This window comes from Cololabis saira, chromosome 19 (assembly GCF_033807715.1).
Source record: "Cololabis saira isolate AMF1-May2022 chromosome 19, fColSai1.1, whole genome shotgun sequence".
Lineage (NCBI taxonomy): Eukaryota > Metazoa > Chordata > Actinopteri > Beloniformes > Belonidae > Cololabis > Cololabis saira.
Window position 1 is genome coordinate 19,516,335 of NC_084605.1, and position 27,379 is coordinate 19,543,713.

Consider the following 27,379-nt stretch of genomic DNA (forward strand, 5'->3'; position numbering starts at 1 on the left):
AAGTCCTGAGCCGGCGAGCTCATTGCACAGCCCCCACAAGGCTTAGTACATATATCAAATTATATTTATTTTTTAAGTCAAGGATAAATGAATAGAATTTCTGCCATTCATGTGTGTAATTCTTAAAGGGATTGTGACATGAAAAACACATTTTTCTTGATTTTTTGTGTTTTGTTGGGTGTCTTGACATCAATTACACCCAAAAAACAACGAACTTTTAACATTCAGTGTATTGTGTGCTTTCTGGGATTTTCCGCATAACTATGCAAAAACGGCGCATGTGGTTTGGTGGCGGGCCGTTACATAACGGCCCGCTAAATCACCGCCCCCTCCACCCAGCTCCCTGTCTCCTCTCCTCTCCAGTGCACCATAAAGGCTGATTTATGGTTCCGCGTTACACCGACGCAGAGCCTACGGCGTAGGGTTACGCGGCGACGCGCACCGTACGCTGAACCCACGGCGTAGGCTCTGCGTCGATTTAACGCGGAACCATAAATGAGGCTTAACAAGGAGCTGTTTAGAGCCTCTTTTGTTCTAATCACCGGAGGAAAACTGCTAAGAAGACCCGCGGCCACTGACTGGACTTAAGATAAGGGGACACTGCTGCTTGCATGCCTTTATTTTTATGATTGTTTGCTGTGGTTCGCCGTGCTGTTTTCCGTGCATGCTTCGCCTGTCGCTCCCGGCTTAACTCTCCGACGCCGCTGTGAGCGTATGGCTGGAGGAGGAGGAGGTTTGGAGGAGGAGCGGCGCAATGATTGACAGGAAAGGGGGGAAAGGAAGCGTTTTTCACGGCGCAAAAAAACACTGTAATAAAAAGCCAGGAATGGAGTACTAGAGTGAATATTTTCTTGTTACACTCTTTTAGACACATTTGAGGGATGTTGGCCAAGCATTTTAATAGTGTTAAAAGCATGTTAAAAATGATGTCACAATACCTTTAACATTCAAATACAATAGGCAGCACAACCTTTAGGTCATAGTTTCTCAAAACATACATCTTGTCATGGAATGGTAGCGATGTGAAGTGTAATCAGGTAATTTCTCGAAATCTATGAATTCTGTTGCCAGAGCAGCTACAGCAATTTCATAAGACAGTAAATCAATGTTAAAATCCAAAGTATCATATATTTGATATTCACAACAAGATAGGGATGAACACAACAACAAAACAACAACAAAAATATTATTCATCAATCCAAAAATAGGTCTTTTGAATCTGTGATGATGAGTGTCCGAGAGGAGGGTTAGGCTGTGAGATGAGGCATACGCGGGTGGTTCAGACTTCTTTGTCTTTACTATATAGAGGATTTTTTTGCTTGAAAAATAAAATGTAATATTTATGACTGAGGACACCTGACTCTTTCCCCCAAATAGTTGGTAGGTTTTTGTTTAATAATTGTTTATTGTATTCCTTTCTATGGCTCTGCCCCTCCCTATTCAGGCCTACTTGACTTGCCCTCTTAGCTGCTCAACAGTCAGCTGAAGTGTCGACTTGAAGAGAAGAGCAGAGTACAATCAACAGGTTTGTTTTGTCTGAACGTTTTACAAGAAATGAATGTAATTATGAATACTGGCAATAAAAGGTGCCTTGAAATCTGTGTGAACGGTAGAATTACACAGGATGAGGCTCAAATAGCAGCAACTTTCAACTTATATTTTGTGGAATCAGTACAGACATTGACACAGAGCACCTCCATCAATTCACTAAGTGTCATGCCTGTAAATAATAATAAACCTGTTTTTGTGATTAGGGAAATATCTGAACCTAAAGTAAGAATGATTATAAACTCTCTAAAGAATTCTAAAGCTAAAGATGTGCACAGAGGTGGAAAAAGTAAAAGTAAAAAGTACCCATTAAGAAAATTACTTAAGTAAAAGTATAAAAGTACCTCAAATTAAATATAATAAAGTACCAAAAGTACATGGTGTAAAATGTACTTAAGTACAAAAGTAAAAAGTAAAAAGTACAAAGTACAAAATTCAAAGTACAAAATTATTTTCAAAAGGATTGCAAAGAAATGAAGAATCCAAGAATTTGCTTACAACTCTAAATAATGGTGATATTATTCTGACCCCTTTAGCGTTTGTTTCCATTACCCCATTTTAATTTCGTCGGCTTGAGCGTCGGCTGCCGCTCAAGGCTGATTTATGGTTCCGCGTTACACCAACGCAGAGCCTACGGTGTAGGGTACGTGGCGACACACACCGTACGGTGCGCTTCGCCGCGTACCCTACGCCGTAGCTTACGGCGTAGGCTCTGCGTCGATTTAACGCGGACCGATAATTCAGGCTTCATCGGTCCTCGACGCGACGGCGGTTCCTCTGGCCTTTCCGGCCCGCCTCTGCAGCGCAACTCCCCCGGGAGATGCGTCTCCTTCTCGGGGAGGCCGAGTTTCCCCGTCCGCCCCAGGTGTCTCGTCACGGAGCCACCGCCGGGCAATCACAGGCAATTCACTCGCCCCCCTTCCTTCCCGTCCGCCTTAAGGTTCCGCGTTAAATCGACGCACAGTACGCCGTAGGCTACGGCGTAGGGTGTGCGTCGCCGCCGCGTACCCTACGCCGTAGCTCTGCGCCGGTGTAACGCGGAACCATAAATCAGCCCCCGCTGTGCTGTTCTCACGGCAATAATCTACATTTTCATTTAATGTAAGACTTTGCTCCCTCCATGTTCTCCTCGTCAGTTTTTTCGTTCATGATCCTGGTCCAAGTTTTGATCCTGCTCAGCAACGTTTTTGGTTCTTGTTTTTGTTCAATTAAATCCTGTTTTGTGAACTCCTGCCTCTCGCTCTCCTGCATTTGGGTCCTCAACAAACCACACCCGTGACAGACCCGAAATACGAATATGGATGGGAAGTGACATTTTTAGTATAAGGCAAATACAACATCAACTGAATAAGAACATAAACGTGTAACAATTTTTACCCCTGCTTTAATTATTAAACAAAAATGAAGTAGAAAATAAATGTTACGAGGGCTCTGCTGAGCACCTCCATTATTCAGCAGCTTGTAGCTCCTCCTTTAGTGGAAATGATGAAAAAATAACTCACTTCCTGTATCATTTTTTTTTAATTCACATCATGATGGAGGAATGCTAGCCCACAACACAACATCTCTTACATTTTTTCTGGCTTTTGTTTATACGCAGCTCTCTTAAGGTCAAGACTTTGGCTACGTTTTTTTCCAACTTAGTTATTCTTCAACCATTCTGATTTATATTTGTTGGTCGTCTTCAGATAAATAATGGCATGGTGAAAAGTTGTTTGTTAGTAATATCCATCCATCCATTTTCTATACCCGCTTTATCCTTTGCAGGGTCACGGGGGTCTGCTGGAGCCTATCCCAGCTAATTACAGGCAAGAGGCAGGGGTCCACCCTGGACAGGTCGCCAGTCTATCGCAGGGCCATTTGTTAGTAACAGTTTATATGAAATAGAACACTGACCTGAGCTACAGGAGAAATCTTTGACTTTGACTGATTCAATCAAGGAACCACAAGCGCGCATGTAAACTCTTGTCTGAATCCGTAACGAACGGAGGATAACAAAACCAAAAACGGACCAACAGAACCCCCAACATGTATATTGTAAATCAAAACGGATGTGTTTTTGAATCTTTAAATCACACATGTCTTCATTCTGCTCCAACTCAAAATAACAAGTTTTGACAAAGAGCAGGTAAGGGTTTAATTGATGACTGATGATTAATGTGTATCTCTCTGAGGACTGTGTGACGTGCCTTCTCTCCCACAAGGGCATGGATGATGCACTAAAGCGGAACTCAGCACATTTTAAGTGCATCGCATAACAGGTGTGGTAGAAGACGAGGGAGGGGACAGTGAGACGCCCGGGTACTGTTTGTTTCCCTCTGCGCACTGTCACCCAGGAGGCAGAGGCAGCAGCAAGCAGATGTTGTGTGTCTCCAAACCCAGAACCTGTTCTAATCAGCATAATCATCTCTGGGGGTAAAGCTGGCTGAACCCGATCGGCTTTCATACCTGAGACGCCTGAAAGTGGCAATTGGCTGCTGAATCCATGTAGCTGTGCAGATGGGAGGCAGGTTGTCTATGCAGCCAACTACTCGGATGTTTGTACACGTAACTGAAACCGAACCAGATTCATCGACGCATCACGAAAGTCAAGATGTTTTCCACCAGAATGTATGAACAATCAAATCTTAATTTCATTGATTACTGACGTCAATCAGGACAGGCTCCATTTATTGTTAACAAATAGAGCTAAGCAAAACAAAACACCATATGGCATTTCAGCTCCACGTAACAGTGATGCTTTAACGTGAGCTATTTGCCAGATCAACAAACAATGAAGAACTTTGTTTTCCTTCCATCCAGCAGATTCTGGCATCTTTCACTGCTTTGTTCAACCCAGGACAGGAATTAGAGCTCTGGGTGTTGGCATTCATCTGTCTGTGTCTGTCTGCGGTCGGCTTGATTCCCTTGTATCCTGACAGCGGCTCTGACCCCCAAAACATGACTTTCAACGCTAACAAACGCACCCAGCTGGCTGGCCACGCATCATCATACAGACATATTGAGCATTCAGTACAGTTTGCGTTGGTCTCACTGCACCAGAGTCTCATATACAGTACACTCCTCTCTCCTTGTTCACTCCATCCATCTTCCCAGCCATCCCTTCCTGAGGAGCTCATTTAGGCTGACGGAGAGAAGACAGGCCTGTGGATATGCCCACCGGTCATGGCAGTGAACGGACACTGGCAAACACGGCTTTTTGACAAGGTTCCCTGTTGGATGCCAAACTGTTTGGGCTGTTTGTCTTGTCCAATTAGGAATCGGGTTACTGTACTTCACTCACAGCACTCTGACTTATCAGCCACTGTATTGATCAACCTGAATGCTCCAAAAGTACGAGAGACGGAGGGAGAAGGAAAAAAATGGAAGACTTAAATAAAAGCTAGTAGCAAATGGGGGACAAAGTTGAGAGAGAAGAAAAGCTGACATTAGTTCCCACTTACGATTCAACAAACCCTCCTAGCCTGTAAGCAAATAACAGCAACAATACTTTAGAGATTCAGTCTTGATTTCTTTCTGGGCCTGTACTTTCTGTCACATTTGAAAACACCTTTAAAGAGATCGTTGCCAGCTTATACAGAGTCTCTGTGCTCAGTTTTTGGCTCATTAGAGTTCATCATAATGAGAGGCTTTCCTTTGGGTACATCTCAGTTCCAGAGTGAAAGGGAAAAAAAAGGATCACAAAAAGTTCCCCCAATTATTTCAGCTGAGGCAAACTTGTGAAACCTAAAATCAGAAGAAAAAAAATGACCAACAACAGTTTAGGTTTCACACTAAAAATGAGAGGAAGTGTTTGTACTGTCACACCAAATGCTTTCCCACAAGTGAAGCTGCAAGAGCAAAGAGGTTTGATTGGGGAATTACAGCTAAGGCTGAGCTGGAGGCTGGGAGGCTGCTCACCTCTTCCCTCGTGTCGTCAGGTGTTTGCAGCAGGACCGGAATAAGAATAGAAAAACTTGGAACGCGCTATGCAGTCCCATTTTTAGTTTTCTTTATATTCTTTCCGTGGGCTGAGAGGAATAACAAGACAGCTCTGACACTATTTCCTCTGTGTGGTTACTGGATGTCCACTCTCGCTGTCCGGGCCAATTAAAGAAAACACAAAGACTTTGTCAGAGCAGGCAGAATAGTCTCTTTAAACACCAGCTTCTAAGGCTTTTGGTGCAAATAAATCTCTGCTGCTTGAAGACAGTGATGTGGATGATCAAGGGCCTGGAGGGTAAGCCTCCAGGTCGTCAGGGCTGAGATGTATGTTGTTAATTAGGTTTTAATGTTAAAGTGCAAAAGACTCAAACCTGCAACATTGTCTTAGTATGCTGAAGGGGAGGTTGTTGGGTTCTCTATTTCTTTCTGAAGTTCCTTTAATGAAAGCCACTTTAAAAAAGGATTTACCAAGTGAGGAGGTGTGGTTGAAAAAATCCTTCTCCAGCAGTGTTTGGTAATTTAGACAAGCCAATGTGTCACCTCAAAGTACGACAACAAATCTATTCAGAACCACAACTGTCAGTATCGTAGTACTGTTAAAAGATGAGACTTGGAAGTAATTATTGTTCATTATCCACCAGTCATCACAGCTTCAAGTTGTGGTGGAGAACCTCAGGTGGATGGATGGATGGATGGATGGATGGATGGATGGATGGATGGATGGATGGATGGATGGATGGATGGATGGATGGATGGATGGATGGATGGATGGATGGATGGATGGATGGATGGATGGATGGATGGATGGATGGATGGATGGATGGAGGGCTGCACGATTAATCGTTAAAAAATCGCGATCTCGATTCATGCTTGAACGCAATCTCATTTCCAAATGACGACGATTTATTTTTTTATTTTATTTATTTATTTTTTTTAAAGATGGCTGCATAAAAAAAGGACTAGGCCTATGTTCTAGGTTGTTGTAGTCCTGTCATGGTCAACTATCATGTTGTCATGTTTGTTATATTTTGTTAATGATTGTGGATTACATTTGGAGAAACATCTACCTTTCTCATCACCTGACACATATTGCACATAAATATTGTTAAAATTGTTATTGTTAAAATTATTTAAAGACAAGAGAGATGTTTATTGTTTTTATGTTCAATGTCAGCTGTTACAGCAAAAAGCAGCCAGAGGAATAATTTGTTGCCTCAGAACTACAGGATCTGTTACAAGTCCCCTTTCTGAAAGGGTGTTCAACTCAGGGAGGAACAAATATTGTTCAAAATTGTTATTATTGTTTAAATTATTCAAAGGTTTGTGTAAAGAAGACAAGAGATGTTTATTGTTATTATATTTTTGTTCAGCTGTTGCAAAGTTAAAGTAATAAGTGCAATAAATTTTATATTGGAAAAAAATCGTGAGAGAATCGTGATCTCAATTCTAAGCAAAAAAATCGTGATTCTCATTTTGTCCAGAATCGTGCAGCCCTAGATGGATGGATGGAAAAGTTCACTATGATAGAGCTCCGGTTTGTGTGGACGTGAGTGATGAAGTGATGATGATGTTTTGACACAGAATAACGTTATATTTGCTAATTAGAATAACGAGCGTCCGAGTTCCATCTCCTCGTGACTCTGTGTAAACACTTTCATGCGGATGAAGAAAATTATACAACAGGTCTAATCACACATCACATATAAAAACTACACCTTCAGATAAACGCCTTAGATACTAAACAGTATTTATAGTCTTTTGAGCGTCCGTCTGTTCACTGAAGCCCTGCTGGCATTGATCCCCAGTTTTCAGTCTCTATGTGCATATTTGATACAGCAGCCAGCCAGAATATTGATCGGTCCTGCTGCAGCCAGAGTTCTGATAAGTACTGTCAAAAGAAATCCCATTTCCCTCATGTTAGCTTCTTCACATTTACATTAAAATAGAGGATGCGGTCCTTCTCATTACATACAAAGGGCATGCCTCCATCTTTCCTTATCTCCCAGCAGAACTCTTCACGCAGACATCAGAATCTCCAGAATGATAATGGGAGATGAAGCTCCTACTTACCTAGATCTGCTCCCGTGGAACCAGCTCCCAGTTTGGGTACGAGACAAAGAGCCTTTCTGCTTTTAAGATGAGGGTTAAAACTAACCTCTTTGAAAAAGCTTAAATCTAACACGCTCGTTTTGAAATGCTCTTTGCGAGGTTATGTACTTTTGTCCCTTCTATTTGTTCTCTGGCTTTAAATTCATTTATTTTAATATTAACATTTGCAGCTTTTGTAATCTGCTTTTAGAAGTATTATTCATCTTCATTTCAAATATTGTCTGTTTTGAATTCTTCTTTTGTTTTCTGAAACACTTTGGTTTGTATTTGTATTTGAAAATTACCATATAAATTAAGTTTAAATGTTTTGAACACATTTTGCTTTAAACTGACCTAATTCAACTGTGAGTTGTGTTTTGGCCATCTTATCAATCTCTTAACTAACAAATAGTCAAGCTTTAAAAAGTAATACAGTATAGTAGTACACCGATTCTGTGGAAAGAGAAAAATAAGTGAGTAGAACTCAGGGCTCAGTTTGTTCAATCCCGACTCGAATAATGACAAATTAAGTTCCTATATGCGAGTGGCTCCAAGCATTAATTATACAACTGAGTGTGTTAAATGAAAGAGCCTGCCCTCCATTAAAACTGTGGAGGATTCTGACAGAAATATTGCTCAGGAGCTTCTCCCCTGACAGCCCTGGCGCTCTGATATTATATTCATTTAAATACATTTGAGCACCCATGGAAAACTAAATTCATTGTATTTTCAGTCACGCTTATTTCAGAATTATTTTCAGGCTTTAGACTCAGCTCTTCAATCAATAATCATTTAGCTGAGAAATTAGCAACAGAAGCCTGACTCCTCCCATGTGAGAAGAAAAGCCCCAGAGGAAGAAAAATTAAAGGTAAAATATGTGTTTCCTTCTTAATAGAAGAGGAGGTGAGGAGAATAAAAAGGACACTATGTTTTCTGCCTTTTAGTCTTCTTAAATACTGTCTGTGGCACATTGGTAAATCCATCTAGCATCTGTGATGTCTGAAAATCACCTGAAATATGTTGGAGAGGTGACGTAGGTTGAAGATGTAGTGGAACTTGACTGCGGTGGGGAGGAAGGAGGAGGAGATGCTCTGGTGCAGGGCCAGGGCGAGCTGGACCAGAGTGGGGCAGCCCTTCTTCAGGGTGGGACTGAAGCCTTCGCCCCTCAGGTGCTGAGACAGAATGGAGCAGAAGATGGTGCTCAGGGCCTCGGCTCCAGGAAAAGACAATGCAAAGACTGCAAAGTGTCGCTGTGAAGAGAGACGGAGCAGAAACATGACAAGAAGGCTTTTTTAAATTTCTTATGCTCACCCTTATTTTTATTGGATCTTACTGCTCTGTTTTATATTTAGTTTATCCTTTTTTTATCATATTTTATTTTTGTTTAATCTCATGTTTTATCTAAATATTTTAGTTGTTATTTATGGTCTATTTTATACATTTTACTGTCTTATTCTTTTAGTTTTTAATGTCTTGCTTTCTAGACATACTTTTAGGATTTTATGTTATGTTATACTTTTTTAAACTCCTTTAATGTATTTTATCCTGCTTTCTTGTAGCTTTTATCTCCAGTGTTTCCTCATGGGGAGTCTCCATGCTGGGAGTGACTCTGGCCTGCAGGGGATCGTCCTGGGGGTGGTTCTGGCCTGGATGGTTGTGGAGCTCTGCACCACGGCTTCACCGCTGTGGTGTGGACTCCTCTATCCGTCCGGGCCGGGATGGTCTCTGTGGGCCCCCCCCCTTGTAGCTGCGGGCTATGAGACCTCCTGGCTCCCTGTTACCGTTTCCTCACCTGGATCCTCTGTGCCTAGCCATGCCTACACCATGTGTCTGTGTGTGTGTCAAAAGTTGTCGCCACTCTGTTTTATCCACTGCTCTGGCTTTGAAACCCGTGCCAAAGATCGCTGATTGGCTCTTATTATTGGCACGTCAAAACAGTACCATAATTCGTAGTTGTAAAAAAAGCTTGTAGCTTTGTATATCCAATGTTCCACACAGACGAATTAATTCCACAGCTACAAAAATGTTCTACACATGCACAAAATATTTCTACAAGTACAAATATTTTTTGCACATGCACAAAATATTTCTACAAGTACCAATTTTTTTTGCACATGCACAAAATATTTCTACAAGTACAAATATTTTTTGCACATCCACAAAATATTTCTACAAGTACAAAGTTTATTTTCACAAGCACAAATTGTTTTATACAGCTTATTATACCTTATTACACATGTGAACATCTTTTCAAAAATACAAAATATTTATGGCTTTAATTTGAGCCCATAGAACTGCTGATCACAATAGTGCGAGACATGGCGAGGCGGAGAGACCCGAGACCAAGACAAGACCAAGACCAAAGACTGTCGAGACCGAGACAAGACCAAGGCCACAAAAAAGTGGTCTCGACATCGGTCTTGGTCTCAAGACTGGTCTAGTAAACTACAAGTCTACTATAAGAGCTGAACTAGTTTGACCAAAAGATGCCACAGACATTTCATTAAGACCTCAGGAAATTGTGTCAATTTCTGAAAAAAGAACATAACATGTGTCCTTTTAAGTGTGTTCCTACTTATGATGGGGGGCTTGGCTCATAACTAGGCTGACAGACGGCGACCTCAGGGTCCAGCTGAATATCGTATGTTGCCTGCGGTATGAAAGCTTTTTAATTTTTTTTTTTTACATCACTGCTGAAAAAACCTGGCTTAGTCAAAAATATGTTGTTTTTTTTTGCCCACAGTTGAATTTTGTGCAGAATTATATACAGTCGCGTATAGAAATGATACCCTCTTTCTTAAAGTTAACAAACTTTAAACCAAACTTCAGTGCATCTGATTATTAAAAAGCTTCTACCTTCAGCAGCAAAAATTTCAAGTTATTGTTTTGTGGATGATGATATTAGACAACTCATTGTCCATCCATTCTCATAGTAAAGCCGGTCAGGGTGCCCCGGTCCTGTGGCTGCAAACAAGCCCAACTCAGCAACCATCCAGCGCCGTGCTAGACAGTTGGTGTGAGGTGTATGTGCTGAGAATCACGCTTTTTCTTTTCTTTGTTTTGTCTGTTTTGCTTTAGTCATATTGGTCATTGTTCCTTCAAGCCTTCAGAACACAACTTTGCAACCCTAAGCCATGCTGCCATCATTTTAGAGAAATGACGTGAAACATGTAACGTCCACAAGTAACTGAGTCCAAAAACTCTGAAATGTAGCTCTCCAACACACATGGCCAAAACATGGCCGGATGCCGTCCCTGGACCATCAAAATCGGACTATCCTTTAATAAAAAATGATACAACAATAAAAGCGATACAAATAAATAATACAGCTTGGTCTTTGATGGACCGTCCAGGCTGTGCCCCTGCCTTTTGCCCGTAGTGAGCTGGGATAGGCTCCAGGAGACCCCTGCAACCCTGAGTGGCTTCAGTAGGTGTAAAAAATGGTTGGATGGATGCATTAAGGACATTATTTAGGTGACTAAAAATAAAGTGTAAAGATTATATTGTCATTTAACTTAATTACTAAGGAAGAGTGTGCTATCCATGTTCAGACTGGCTTTATAACTTTTGCTGCTGCAGCAGCCTGTTTGAAAAGTCATTTGAGTATTATTGGCTCAAAGATAACGCCAAGACATTATTTTAAACAAGCTTGTAAGCTGCAGCACGTCGTTTAGAAAAAGCCCTGAGAAAGGTTTCCAGATCAATATACATGCAGACAGTAGTAGCGAACTAAAAACTATTGTACAAGCTTGTAAAATCAAGCACACCTCCATCTGAAGGGGAATCTGTGAAAAGAAGTGAATAATAACGTACTACTTTGACTGTGGGAATATGGCCCTAAGAGAGAAAAATGTTGCTCACAAAAGGAAAGTGGGCCAAAGATTGGGCCAGGTTCAACAAACTAATGAACAAAGTGTACTTTCACGCATTCTTCTGCGTTTTGACTTTGATAAATAACGACTATCATCATAAAGTAAAGACATGAAGATCACAGAGCAATCTCATTTCTAATGCTGTAGCCTTGAGCTAACCTTTGCAACCTTCACCTCTATTGCAGTCATGTTTGAGCAGCTTTAAGCTTCCAAACTATTGGCGTGTTTGTGTTCCTCGCTTCCTGTTAGGATCTTTAAAGTGTTCCTGACAGGAATATTATCAAATTATTTTTCTCTGAACTGCTGCTTCTGAAAACATTCCCTTCAAGAATGTCCCAGGAGAACTTAATCATTTTCTCCCTAATGTTTAAGTTGTTCTCCTTTTTCTTTCTGAGGATCTTGCATCGTCATCCTGACATTTGTAATCTGCAGCTGTACATCATCTTTGTCAGCTGTTTTCAAAAAGTCTCCACATTAACATAGACATCCCAAGTTTGGCTCTGTGGCACCATCCCTGAGCTCATGACAGCATGCCTGATGTATGTTTGTTACAGCGTCACACCTGACATGTCCTGTCATGGTCAAACATCAACCGTTCCAATTGCTCAAGGAAAGATTACCCTGATGTGCCGTGGCATCCATAAGGTGCAAACCAGAAAATAATCCATTACCTGTCAGGAGACGTGTCATCAGAGTGCCTGCTTTTCACTGTCACCTTCTCATTCTGTGAATTTTATCTGTCACTCATAAAAAATATTCACTTTCAAATCTTCTATATCCTGCATCACACTCTTTCTTAAAGGCAGATCCTGTACTTGTTCTCTTAAAATGAAGTGCACCTTTCTCCAAAATATGACAAAGTAAGGTTTTGACCTCAGTATTTGAACCTGACTGTGTTGTATAATTTGAAGTTGATACTTTGTCGTGGCATCAATGTGCAGCATAATTGTATCATTTCATCAGTAGAGCTTCCTGCACATGGTGTTGAGACACAAGCTGAACCTCAGACAGCTTCTCTAAATGTGACTCTAACAACCTTTGAAACCAAGAAAACCACATGAGAAAGTCACTTTTTTGCTCCTCAGAGGCAGCGTGACACCAGTTTTGTCTGTGATATAAACAAGGAATTAATTAGTCACCACCCTTGGGGAAATCACTTTAATTTTCTAAATGCTGAATTATAATATTGAGATGCAGTGGAATTCAATTTTCCATAAAGTTTTGTCAACATCACATCAGCTCTGCATGACTGGCCACAGTAATGAATGGACAAATTAAAGAAGCCATCCCTTTCCCACTATGTGTCGTGCTGCTACGCATATAAAAAGTCTGCAGAAGTTACAAACTAAAAGGGAGTTATACACACTGCAGCAGATGACTCGTCTCATCTGTCTGAAGGGCCTTTTTCATCATCCAGTTTTTTCTAAACTGCATCACAGTGAAAAACCTTTGAAAATCTTACCAACTTTTGTCTGAGACAGAGTATATGTAAATCAGCTACAAGAAAAACTGCAAGCCCATCTGAATATTAAATCATGACAATCTATTCTTAGAAAATTACAAAATAAAATTATGAGCACAGACAGTAGTAGAAATGCACACAAATGATACGGTGAAAGTCTCACAAATATTCAAAAACACACATTATATTTAAAATTTTAATAACAATATGAAATATTAAAGCAGCACAACGTAACTTTCAGCTTTTCTGAGTTTGGCGGCATCTTTTGGACAAAAGCGGTAGTGCTTTACCAGAAAGAACACTACGTTTCCCATGAGCACCAGCGCGTACTGCCGGAAAACTCCTGTCCCGTCGCGTGCATTTGTTTTGAGAGAAGACGGGACGCTTTTCTGTTTCACCAAGTGAACAGACGGAACGCAAAAAAAAAGATGTTAAACTGCTGGAAAGGAACTGGAATTTACCGGGATACCTTAAACAAGGAAGCCAGGGAGCGGTATATGGAGAAAATAATGATTATTAACGGTCTGGATCCATATGAAATCCCTACTAAAGAATGGAGCTCCTCGTCGGAGCGCCACTCTTTAGAAGGATTTACTGCCGCAGTTCTGCACAACCCACGTCTTAGGCTACCTTGTTTAGGAGTGTTTGGCAGCTGCTTTGGTAAATGTTTTACTCGCCATGTGTTTCAATAAATTAGTATAATAGTACAACATACAGTACATGTTTTGTATATCTCTTACTTTTCTTTTCTTTTTTTTTGACTGCTTTGAAGAGGCTCCGAGGCGTGAGCAATATTTTTTTTTCCTCGTGAGATCATTTTTTTCCTCTGCAGCTACAAATCAAATAGTTAATATTTTTTCCTCAACAAAATTAATCGCACCGCAGAGAGCTGGCCAACAACTGCGTTTAGCTGGAGAAGTGGGGAATAAAACCCGTTTGAATGATCCGACCCCGGTCTGTGAGTGTTTGTTTGTGGTTTAATAAACCCGTGTTTTGATCCGACGCCCGTCTGTGTGCGTGTTTGTTTGTTTACTGAGGAACGTTATGTTTGGTCGGACTCGTTACAGCCGCGATCCAACCGAGCCGACGACTCTTTTACTCTTTTAATTTGTTATGTCAGATAATTGGCCGGCCTCCGTGGTTCTGCCTCCGAGCAGGAAAGCGGTGAAAAGTTAAACCATTAGCAATCTTTTCCCCACGTCTGTTGTGTGGAGCTGCTGCAGCCACAACGCAGCAACGGGTTACCAGCTTCTGCGGAGCTGCGCTCCAAGCCCCGCCCATTTTCGTCTCGACTGCGAATTGGGAAGGAGGGGGAAGTGACGTATGCCGTAAAGCAGTCAAAGCCGTAAAAATGTGTAGTTTTTTAGTGTGGCAGGGTTCCTACCATGCTCCTCAAAGTTACATAGTGCCAGTGAAGGCGATACAGACCCCTCAGACTAGGGCTGGGCGATATGGCCTTTTATTAATATCTCGATATTTTTAGGCCATGTCACGATACACGATATATATCTCGATATTTTGCCTTAGCCTTGAATTAACACTTTGATGCATACAATCACACCAGTATGATGATTATATATGTCTACATTAAAACATTCTTGTTCATACTGCATTAATATATGCTCATTTTAAACTTTCCTGCAAAAACGGGGAATAAGTCAAATTTACCAAAACTGTATTTATTAAACAGTTACTAAGCAGTGAGTGGCACAAACATAAAAAGTGTAATTTCAAAATACAAAGTGCACGTTGCATCTCTCTGACTCCCCGTCTGAGGAACATCTGCTAAGAACATTTTCTGGTCCTGGTTTTACCAGGATGACCAGGTTTCACCTGGGTTTACCTGGTTTTACCAGGATGAGCTGCTCTGAGCAGGAGGGCTTTTAGAGCACCTTTATATTAAGACTAATTGTAGGTTTAGGGACTGCAATGTTTCATCTTCTCCTCCTTTACTTTGCATCACTTTCACTTATTGTTAGAAATATGACGTCATATAGTGTTGTTTGACTTTGTTTCAATGATAGTGATTGATTTCATGTGGCCACATTTAAGCAACACTAGGTGACGTTTCTCAGCTATGGAAGAGAAAAGCCTGAATTATGGTTCCGCGTTAAATCGACGCAGAACCTACGGCGTAGGGTACGCGGCGATGCGCACTTACGCCGTAGGCTCTGCGTTGGTGTAACGCGGGACCATAAATCAGCCTAAAGGCTCGGCTGCGCGTGTCGCGCTGAGCGGCTCCTCAGAGCCGTTCGCGTCGTGCGAGGAGAAAACATCCCTCCCGTCTTTACTAAGTTAGCTTTGAAAAGAGTCCGCCGCGCGTAGCAACCGCGCGGTTGAGCTCACGGCGCAAACAGGCCGAGTTTGGGAAAGTTAAAGTAAAGTTAAAGCGGGGTGGAAGTGAGCGCTGGTCCCGGACCGCAGCGCTGACACCAGCAGGACCAATGATAATGCACACACGACAGCACGTGACTGACATGTGTAACAGGGTGCGCTTGTTTTATGTCTCAGAGAAGGAGAGACGAGACGAGAGAGTGAGAAAAGCCTGTAATTTAATGCCTGCGGCTAAAAGCAAAATGCGTGAAAATTTATATTCGAATATGCACGATAGAGTCATTTTGTACATCGCACAGAGTAGAAGCCGAGATACATCGGCTATCCTCGATATATCGCCCAGCCCTACCTCAGACCATGACAGAGGTGTCATTAAACCTGTTGGAAGTTGATGTACCATCACAATGACTCTGGAAATATGATATTAAGGTGGAAAAGTTACGTAGTGTCGCTTTAAATATCCTTTCTTTGAAAAAAAAAAGACCCTTTATTATAATTCTCCAGATAAGACTGTAATTTCAGCTGTGACCTGTTTAACCAGCTGAAGTAAACGTGTGAGTGTGTTTATGTACCTGCAGCCGTGGATTAATGGTGAAGCTGCCGGCTGTGGGGTTCATGCAGGACACGTACTGAACGTTGTGTATTTCTTTCAACAGCAGCTTATTACGGTCATACCTGCAGAACACACACGCAAACACACACACAGAACAAAAATCATTATTTAAAAACCCTGCAAACATCCACATACGACCCTCACACACAGACTCCTTCTCCGTGCTTTTTCCTGATATGGACGCCTCGGCTCCCGCTTAAGCTGGCGTGGCTGAGTAGCATCCTCCTTCCTCTCAATTTCATACCTGAAATCCTCCTAGCATATCTCTAATGGGCTGACCGTGTCTAAGCCAGTCAGCCAGTGTCTGACGCAGTGAATCTCTGTCCAGAATGGCAGCACTATGTCAGAGAGATGAGCAACAAAATCCTTTTACAGGGAATCACACACGCTGCTGCTCTTGACACTCATAAAAACTGTAGAATATTGTTACTCAGGCTGAGGTCTCCTTTAATATTAAAATGATTTTTTTTTAATCAGACAGGATGCTCCTCTGAACCACCAGGGTATTATATTATCAGATGCTGAAACCCCAATACTGAAGGATCCTTTTCTATCAACAAACTTTGGGAAATTGTTTAAAACTGAATGTTTGTCATTACATATGGTATGATGAAAAGAAGAACGCTAAATGACAGTCTTACCAATGGCTGTAGTCCATGTGTTGCCGTATGAGTGTGTGTGGTTGGACCGTGCCATATGCATCCACCTCGGGCATATTCAAGTCATCTATGAAGTAGATCAGTCTTCTGCTGCCGGGAGGTCCGTAGTTGCGTCCTACTTTCTTCTCAAGGGGCTTTTCCAGCACAGCTGTGTGGGAGATGAGTGAAGGAGCAGTGAGCAGAAACGGTAAGGAAGGCATGAGCGATGAAAAAGCTGGACCCAAACAGCTGAAGCAGTTCAGAGCTCTGGATTCAGGGCTCAGTGTAAGACAGGATTTTAACAGAAGAACCTTAAATACCTCCCTTTTTTGTCTTTACAGACTCACCTTGTACATTTTTTAAATAACATGCACAAGTCAACAAAAACAGGGTCGATAGACATTTTGAAAAATGTTTATAGATTGATAATATGGTTTTACAAGCAGAAAGACTTGGAAACCTGAGGGGCTCCAGGACGGACACTAAAAGGCTCAACCATTGCATTTTTACTGCCATGAAGCCATTGAATTAACACTAACAGCCAAAAATCATCATCTACTTTTTATACATCCTTTTGGTGTTGTGGAGTCTAAGAAAACTTTACTTGAAACTAATGAATACAACTTTGCAAATAAAACTCATCTGCTTTCTGATCAACATTGCAAACATACACATTTAGTTCTCCTGCCAAGAGAAACAATCAATATATCTTGTTGAGAATTAATAACTAAGACATCTTGCTACATAGGTTGCTACCTGTGGGGGTTGATCATGTTCAATAGCTGCAATACTGGAACAGTTTTTCTAGGGTGTAAACGGTTCCTACCTTGGAGCATAGCAGATGAGGTGTAATAGTTGAAGGGGACGTTTTTGACCATGTACTTCTCTGGATCCAACGATTGGAGTTTGTCCCCGACTAGAACAGACTTCCCAGTGCCAGCGTTCCCGACCAGCATGACTGGCCTGCGGTGTTCCAGGAGGCGGTCCATGAAGTAACGAACTCGAATCGTCTCTGTGGTGTGGACTAGACATGCCTGGACACAAGAACCAAAGCAACCGCACAGAAATTATCTTCAAAACTTACAAGGTGTATGTCTCTCATAATGTTTTACCAAAATACATCACATGATTACATAAGACAGATAAAGAGCATATACAATTTAATTTCAATAACAAAGAACAAAATATGTCCTTGCTACAGATGCTGAATAAACCAGACAGAATTCCTCTACGGCAATTTCTGCCAAACCTCTGCCAAACGTAATTATGCTGATCAGTGTATCCGTAAAAAAAGGGTTAAAATTAGGGCTGTCAAAGTTAACGCGTTAATAACGCATTAAATTAACGGCCTCTTAACGGCGACAATTTTTTTAACACACGATTAACGCGCAGGATTAAAAAAAAAAAAAAAGAAGCGCATTATAGAATTCCTGGCGGTCAACGGCACCGTAGCTTGAGGAAAAGTATTGTAGCGACCCTGATATGGGAGAGTTATAAAGTTAGGGAGATCAGCCTGTATTCTCTCGTCTCTCTGCCTGTCACAGGACTGCATGTGATGTCATGAAGAGTGCCGGTGGTCGGCATAGAGGGAGGGGGGGCTGAACCCCTAGTTCCTTCTCCAGGGGTCCTAAATAAAGTTGTTGGGGAATCAGCCCGGGAAGTGAGACTTCTAGTCTGCCTTGCTCTCTGTTTATGGCTGTAAACCTGTTCGTTACCTTCCTGGCTAGTGGAAGAGAAGAGCCCGTCTCCGTCTGGTCTGTGAAATGTTACAGTATGGTGGATTACTGCGTGAACTTTTTTGAAAAGCGAGGAAAGATGGAGAATGAAAAGGGACTTTTGAACGACCAGTTCACTTTCAAAAAGATGCTGATGGTTCGCTGGACAAGACTAAAGGTATTTGCATGTACCGTTGATTTGAAATGAATTACCATCGAAGTATGTCGAGTCTCAAATACCCCTTGCAGCCAAACACACGACCGATGCAGAGAGCGCGAGCGCGCACCCGCCCCGCCGATCCCCCCGCTCGTCAAAAGCAGACAACGCTGGATAGCAGCTTGCAAAAAAGGCATTTTGATCCCACTTAGAAGGGGATATTTTTTGAGCCTTTTATTTTCCTCCATATGAGGTTAGATATAATTACATGGAAAATGTAACTGACAAATGCACTTCTTGTACAATGTTTGTGATGCATATGGTTCATTGTTTTACATTGAGCTGCTTAAAAAAACAAGGAATCTTAAGTTAGTCTTTACAAGTGTAAAGTTGGGGACTACATTGTGTTTGTATTTATGAAGAAATGTTACATTCAGGTCAAAATCTTTTTTTTGTGGAAAGTTGAATAAACACTGGCATAAAGCAAGCATATGTGCCCTTTCTCATGTTGTTAACAGTATTCAAAACATTTTTAAAAATACCTTAAGGTAATTTAGAACAGCAAAAAATGTGTGAATAAATGTGCGATTAATATGCGATTATTAGTTTAACTAAAGTTAAACGCACAGTTGAACTAAAATGTGATTTCACAATCATAACTGTTTCTCATAATTACCATCTTGAAGTTGAGGGGGGGGGGAAATGAGTTTTTCAGATATGATCAGCACATGTTGGTGGTCAGCTGACCTCACCTTTTGGACACATAATGATGCTTGGACATGACCAACTGAGGGAACCCCCTCATTATGATACTGCCCTCACAGGCCTGACCGTGGGCACTAGGAACTATAGCTAGGAACATGCGGGCATCATTTATCCACTGCTCTTCCTACCCAGATGCATCCATCAGTCAAAAAGATTAAATCTGGACTCATCACTGCACGTGATCATTTTTCCATTGTTCCAGACTCAAATATGTATGATCCCTGGTAAATCCAAACCTCTCAGTAATAAGTGTTACATGTACAGCTGCACCAAATTCAGACACCCCGAGTTCTCTTCACAAATGTGTCAGAGGAAGGCTCTTATTTTCTACCTTTGATTGTCTTTGACACATTAATCTCTGCAATACTTTTCAAGTGGGAGGCTCTTCTCTTTTTGTTTAGTTGAATCCAGGTGGGTACTTTTTTTTAGCAGTGTGTTTTCGACAGTCTATGAACAGAATTTAACCGTAAAACCTCCTGAAGACGTACCTGAAGTGGAATATCAGGATCCATCTCAAACTTGGGCATTGTCTTGGACCAAGGTTCAAACTTTTTGCTCTCTGGGTCGATGTAATAGTCAAACACGGTCCCCTGGGACGGGAACTTGATGGTTTTGAACGTGGTGACCCACCACTTGCTGAACTCCACTCTGTAGTCGACCAGCTGCACTCACACACACACACACACACAGGAGGAAGGCAAGTCATCCACGTGATGAAATGACTTCCTCTCGGCTTTGTGCATTTGAGTCACACTGATGTGAACACAAACCAGAGGACGTATGAATGGCAACAATATAGCTACGAAAGCTGAAGGGTGGAAAATGAGAGAAGGCAAACTCATTTATCCACCTGTGTGATTCCAACAGAAAAAGAAACCTCATCTCCTGCTGGCCAGCAACTCCCAGCCTTCCTCTCTTTCTTCCCACCCCTCAGTACCTGTCTCCTCTATTCACCACCGAGTCTCCAGTCAATAAAACCACTTAGCATTTAAATGCATCAGTGATGGGAAAATAAAGTGGAGTACATTTGTACCAAGGGGAGAGCAGTTTTATCCCATAACTTAGATGGACGCGCTTACTGTACAGCACTAACTGGATTGCTAAGCAACTGCTCGCCATGGCTCTCCCGCTCATTTAAATTCAGCGTGCTCGTGTGTTGCTGAGCAGGAATCCAGTCCACTTCATTTTCAGATGAAGATCTCCCCCACAGAAAAAAATACTGCCATTTTTTCTACAGAAAAAAAAAACATTTAAATGACATTTCATAAATAGAAACACATCACCGAATTGTATAATAGCTATCAGGGCTTGAATCACGAGAGTGCAAGAAACTTATTTAGAGAGGAGCTATGAGGAAACTTAAAATAAATAAATAAATGAACAAATAATCGAGGTGTTCCCATTCGTTTTACCGCTCATGCAGCCTCTTAATATTAGTAAGAGTCTCACTTCCCCAGAGGCCCACTCAGTACCTGGTCCTGGAACAAGGCTCCCCCAAAGGCCCACAGAGCAGCGAAGACAAAGTAGAGCTCATAAAGTTCTTTGGCACAGTCGGGCGGGGTGTTTTCTGGAGTCAGAAGGCACTCCAGCAGGTAGCACAGCATCTGGACCAGGCTCTGCTCAGGGATGGGGATGGTCTTCTTAAACCTGAGCAAAGACAAACAGATTACATCACACAATCAAATATTACTGTTCTGCAAGTAGAAATGACAGGAACCACTGTGCAAACAGAGGAGGATGAAAATGAAGTTCGTCATTTGTCAAAATGTGCATTCCTTGGATAGATTTAACCGTGCAATCACGCCTTTGTTCCAGGACACCACTTTACATATTCAGGCTCTGCAATACAGCGGCGCATTTAATGTTTTCTGTCACTGACTATAATATATTCCTCCCTCCTCTGCTTCCTGTTGTTGTTTCCTGCAGGAGCAATGACGACTAAGATGAGTTGGAGGATACCAGTGTTCCCTTACAGATTGCAGGACGACATCCAGTTCCTCTGAGTCAGCCTCTGTTTTCCCCGGTCCAGCACACCCACCTGACACCGTTCCTCCCAGCGTCATCTCACACCCCAACAACACCTCCGTCCCCGACGCCGGGAGACTCGGTAGCTGCGTTACCTTGATCTGAGTGTGTCCAAGCAGGAAGGAAGGTACTTGTCAAACAGGATGTACAGTACAGGTTGGCTTTCTCAGACTTAATCTCTCTGGTCTCGATCCAGCTGGACACCTGTGGGTTCCAGCCAAGATCTGCTGGGTTGATGTACAGAATCCCTGAAAAAAGGGAGAGACACGTGGGACTCTGTCACGTCATTTAACTGAAATATATACAGACATATACAGACTTCTGTGGACTAAAACTTCAGTTAACATTTCCACTGGGAAAAACTTTGTTCTTTTCAGACATACTTTGTCTGATATCATTAAACAGAAAAAAAGAAAAGAAAGGAGATGAAGGAATAGACAAACTTCTGTACCTGCTCTGGATACGGTGGCAGGAGTAGCAGTGCCAAGGTGACTAATCTCAAACACCAGCCACATCGTGTTGTTCAGGGGGATCCGCTCATTACAAGCCAGAGTCAGCACCTAACGCAAGGACAGAACCTTTTAACACGGCATGTATGCAAACGTAATGTGTTCCTTTTGTTCTGTGTATTTACATTTTTATATCACCTGTTGCTCAGCTCTTTTCACTTTCTTTTCACTAAGCTTAACATTAAACACTTCAGTTATTCTTACATCCACTGTTTTCCACTGTCTCCATCAGTGTTAAGCCCACTATGTCTTCTTTTCCCACAATAAAAGACTATATCAAATTACTTTCACACTCGTGATTCCCCGTACCTTGTTGTCATCCATGACTGTGTTGAGTGACTCAATCCACATAGGGTCAATGTCTCCATCCAGAACAATCCACTTAGGCCCACTGTGGCTGATGTTGGCCAGTCCACGCATTATACACGAGAACAGACCTACAAGAAGATGAGTTTGTTCTTTCTGTTGCATGTTTGAGATGCATCATTAAATGCATTGTGCCCATCAAATGTTGGAGAAGAGAAGATATCTGTATTATTTCTTTGTGAATCACAGTTTCTTTCACAAAACAACCTAGCATATCATACACACTGTAGTGATCATGCTACTGCATTTCATCTTTAGCATTCTGGTGTCTAGAGACAGTAATTTGATGCAGCACAGCAGCTCAGACCACAAAAAACAATAAATGACAGAGGACTCTGGAAAGACAGATATTTTCAAACCACTGCCCTGCGGCTATAACAATGGCGAAAGCTATTTTTAAAATGAAATATTTTCTTCGTTCTAAAGGCACAGACTGACTGACGTTAAATGTGCTGATTCATAAACGCAGACTCACACCGGGAATGTATCATGGCTATGCTGGTCCACAGTGCAGAATGTTATACAGTTACAGGGTAAAGGCAGAACAAATCTGCACATGCCTCAGTCTTGCTTTGCAAAGTGGAACAGTCCTGTGTTCACATTTCAATGAAACTGCGACAAAAGTTATACTGTATTGCAAAACTGTATCATGTCACGTGGACTCATGCCTTTACAAAGCAAGCTTAAGAGTAATTTCACACGTAGTTATGGACTTTTATTGGTAAATACCACATTTTTGATATGTGGACAAACTTGGAAATGTTCTTGTGAAGCTGGGCTGATACTGTTGGTGGTACAAAACAGTAATACCCAGATAAATATTTCAGGTTGGTGTATTGAGATTAGTATACAGTACATTTTTACATAAACAAGCATCTAGAACTGAGAGAGCAGAAGTATTTGCAAAGCATAGTGGCTTTCTAAACTTTTGAGTCAGTGGGGAAAATGTCTAATAATATTAAGGCTGGAGCTTTTGTTATAATCAAAAGAAGCTTCTTTGTATCATTTCTTTTTCTGTCTAAATTTTGAATATGTTTTGGAAAAACGTATTTAATACTTTAATATATGTTCCTTGCCACTTGGAGAATTTTCAGACTGAAACTGAGTTTTTCCATCACAGTAAACATGCACTCCTATGCAGTGTTTGTGATGTTTAGCCTGAACAACAATGACTTCTGTAAAATCTAAATGATGGAATATGAATGAAATGAGTGAACTGTTTCATTTTCATTTAGCATACTGTCTTCACATCTGAGAGTTCTGGGGTGGGGAGGTTCAAATTCAAAGTTTAGGCACTCCAAAATGTTCCCCAACCTGTTGTGTAACATTGTCAAAGAGTGATTTCAAAGAGTCTAAAAAGGAGAAAAGGCTAGAAAGAGGGATCTGCTGCCCACGTGCGCTCAAACATGCAGATGGCTTAACCGATCAATGCGATCGACCAGATTTCTGGCTGCTTTGAGAGACGGCTTCACACTCTCAAAGGCCCCACCCGATAACCGCTTTGATCCGGGGACGCCGAATGCTAGCACAGGCTAATGCTAAAGACACGCCATCTCTTTTGCCTCAGCTGACGCCCCCCCCAACCCCCAACCCCACCCCAGCCTTTCCCCTCATTGTCTGGAATCAAAAGGTTGACTGCACAAACAAAGACAGTAAAAGTTCAGGCTCTGGGGTGTACGGTTGCTATTGATCACCCTGCCATTCTCCCTCAGACTTTGTTTATTTCTGTGTCTGTTTCTCACAGTGTCGGGGTTAAGTGGCGTGGTGCAGCACCAGCCTTCATTGATGGAGTGTCATTATGTGGTTCTCGTGTCTATTTGACCCGAGGCAGATAGTGCTTATTTCCCTTGTTCCAGTGCACTTCTGTTTCTGACACATAAAGCCTTATATTGTCTGTATGTGTGTGTATGTATGTGTATCTGTGTGTAATATAATGACAAGAATTAGGTCATCAGCCTGGGCACCTGAACTAGTATCACCGCCAAAGATTGGCTTTTGGCAATATTTGCCCAATTCATCCAGATGCTGCAGAGTTGTCTGACACTAATGTGTATTTCCCAGCAGAGCATTATGATGTGAGGTAAATAGCTTTTGGAGTGAACTAAGAAAATGAAAGCACTATGACTGTAATATCTTTCAAAATTGTTAAAGATGACACCCTCATTTAGGAGCTCTGCTCGCTCTTTGCATTCTCTTTCATACATGACTTCACACCAAACATTGTTTTTTTTCCAGCAATAATCAGCCATCCATCTTCTACACCCGCTTATTTCTGGTGAGGGTCGTGGGAGGAGACCATCTGCGGGAACCCTCTTGCTGTGAGGCCACAGTGCTAATCACAACAGCTATGTGCTATCCTAACAGTTATCAGAATGTAAAAAAAGAAAAACACAGCACACAAGCATGAAAACTATGGGGACTGTTGTACCTTGAGTACAAAATTGTCCTCCGTCTGTAACTTCAGGTCCAGAACAGCCTGCTTCACATGCTTCTCGAAGTCCAGGTCTCTCTTCCTGGGGATATCCAGGGAGGGAAAAAGATCCCCTATCAGGCCCATGAACACGGGCACGTCGTCTGTCACAATCTTTGGAATGTTGAAGTCTCTCAGCGCTCGCATGAGTACTTGGTCCTCAGCTCGTTCTGGGTCTCCTCTTTTCAGAGATCCTGCCACGACCAGCACAGATTTGATGGCTCTGAGGCCCCAGTCATAGTGATACTGCAGGAAAAGGCCAAAAGAAGTGTAAGGAGGGAAAAAATGAGTCTCTCAAATTCCACTTACTGATATCAGAAATACCACAACTTAACCAGATGTCACCAGCTAAATTGGTGAGCTTACATTATGAAATTTCTGCTTTATACTAAAACATTACCTCTTTCCATGCACATCAAATCTAAATATGTCTTCAGTATTTAGTTGATAAATCATGAGGTCACATACTACTTATTGATGACGGCCACCACATCAGTATAAAGTCAATAATACAAACTGCATTTCGTGTGCGGTATATGCGGTTTTAAAACCACAACGATGGGCCTGATTTCTACTACCTGACAAGACAGGTAGTAGCTCAATGAGGGGTAGGAACTGCCGTGGTCTTGAATCGGTCTGGTTTAATTCTTCTCTGGTATTGTCTTTATAATATCTATTAAGTGCATTTTTTCAGAATCAGAATCAGAAGGGGGGTCCCGGCACGGTGCATCCAAGTGAGCGCCGCGGCTTCGTGGCGCTCGAACCCGGAGACTGTGTTGGGGGGGCTGATAAGAGGGGGGGCCGGACTGGAGCTGCCTGCCAGGCTGCTCTGTCAAGGTCAGATTATAGAATCAACAATTGTATTGAAAAAAACAGGCGGATTCCAGTAATTTTCCTTCTGCCTTAATTCTCTGGTTCATCAATGGCGACTCCAAACAGACGAATTTGTGGTCAATTCCTGCCAAGCCGAGCTTCCAACTTCTCCAAGGTCTTTTCCATCTTGCCAATGAGCTCAAAAACCGCCGCTAGCCTGCAATTCTGCTCAAGAGTCGCATCCAGCTTGCGGTTTTGCTCCCCCAACGTTAAAGTCAGAGTGTTGGTCGCAGAGCTTATCCCCTCAGCCACGTCGGGCAGCTCTGAAAGGGCCAGAACAGCTGTCGACGACTTACGCATTTGTCGATATACCAGGAATCCACCCACTCCAAAAATCAGAAATCCTGTTATCATTAATCCAATTATGAAGGCATGTTCAACGTCCTCGATGGACAGAATCGACAGGCACAAGATCCTCCAATGCTTCCATGAGTCCATCATGTATCCGGCAAAAAATGCCCCATCGGGGCAGGAGGGCTCCCTTGTCCCCTGGCTTCTCGTCGCAAACATTTGGTCAATTGTGCTGAGAGACCAGTTAACCAATTCCATGATTGTAGAGAGTTTCGGAGGATGTGAAAAAGAGAGGCTCTAAAAAGACAAGACAGGACAAAAAGCAGCAGCAGGGCAGATAGGGAGGGAGAGGGAGCAGAAAAGCGTCCGCCTTCACCGAGAGCCGGAAGAAGAACTCATGTTGTGATTTATATTCTCACTCATGTACACTCTTTTTGTTGTGCTAAGCCTTGTGCCCATGTTTCCTCTTTAGTTCTCTTTGGGCCTTAAAACATGTTGTTTTTTGTGTGTTTTCCTTTTTTAGAGTTTATAGGCGTTAGTATATCTTTTTTTTTTATAAAAAACTGAAAAAATAACAAATTAAGGACATTTGATTTTCTCCATTGCTCCATACTGACGATGCTCTCAATTTACATTTTAAATGTGGGGTAAAATCAACACATTTTCACACTGACTGAGACGTGTGAGTGAGCATCAAACAGAACTGATGAAAACAGCACATACACACTTTGTCTTTGTTTTCCGTATCGGTGGCGACAACAAGACGGGGAGCAAACACCGACTTTGAAGAAGCTGGAATCAGATTTCTCGCTGCTGCTTTGCTTAAACAGTAACTTCTCAAGTTTATCAGATCTCTTATTGCTTCTGCTTTATCTTGCTCATCAAACCATTAAAGTGTTTGATGAGCTAATGATGTCAGCTTGACTTTTGGTTACTGGAAATCCATGAACTGTTGATTTGTTTGGCAGTCACTGTTTGTCAGCTCCCTCACTTCCTCAATCCCTTTCACATCTGCAATTGTGACAAAGTGTTGTACAATGTGATGAAGTCCAGTATCTAAAAATCTCCATATGTGTGTGTGTGTGTGTGTGTGTGTGTGTGTGCGTGCGTGCGTGCGTGCGTGCGTGCGTGCGTGCGTGCGTGTGTGTGTGTCTCTCCATTTAGACCCTGAGACATGTGTGACCCAAGCAAAGCTGTTTCTGCTGATAAACGTATCTCTTTATGATCACCAAGTTGTCTTTTGACGTGGACTAAAATATGGGTTAAAGACAGCAACAGCTGTGCTGTGAGATATATTTTTCTATCACCTAACAACAGCTGCTGAGAGTGATACTATAGTAGGACTGTTATATGGAAACACCGCTCCCCAAACCCAGTGTCAGCTCTAGAATGGTTGGTATCTGGAAATCCCTCAGGAATAATGAAGCAGCCACGGATGGATGCACGGAACCAACGATGAGGTCTGAATGGCTGAGTGACATCATTCCTAAACCAGCTGTCAACACCTCTGCTTTGTTTTTGTATCAATAAGCATATTAATGTAAGATGATGCACCACGTGAATAAACAAGCTTTCCAAAGGCTAAGGTCTCCAGATGAGTCCACATCCACAGGTGAAATGAAACCAGAACACCTTGAAGAGTCCAGGGTAGAGTCACTAATTCATTTTTCTGGACAACTAAGTGATGAAAGTGGCCCAGGACTGCTAATACTGGACTACTCTGTCCTGG

At 42.1% G+C, this 27,379-nt stretch overlaps 1 pseudogene; it reads right to left on the reverse strand.

The window, feature by feature from the left end:
• LOC133419100 (dynein axonemal heavy chain 9-like) overlaps nt 1–27,379 on the reverse strand; it is a 178,716-nt pseudogene that overhangs the window by 81,256 nt on the left and 70,081 nt on the right.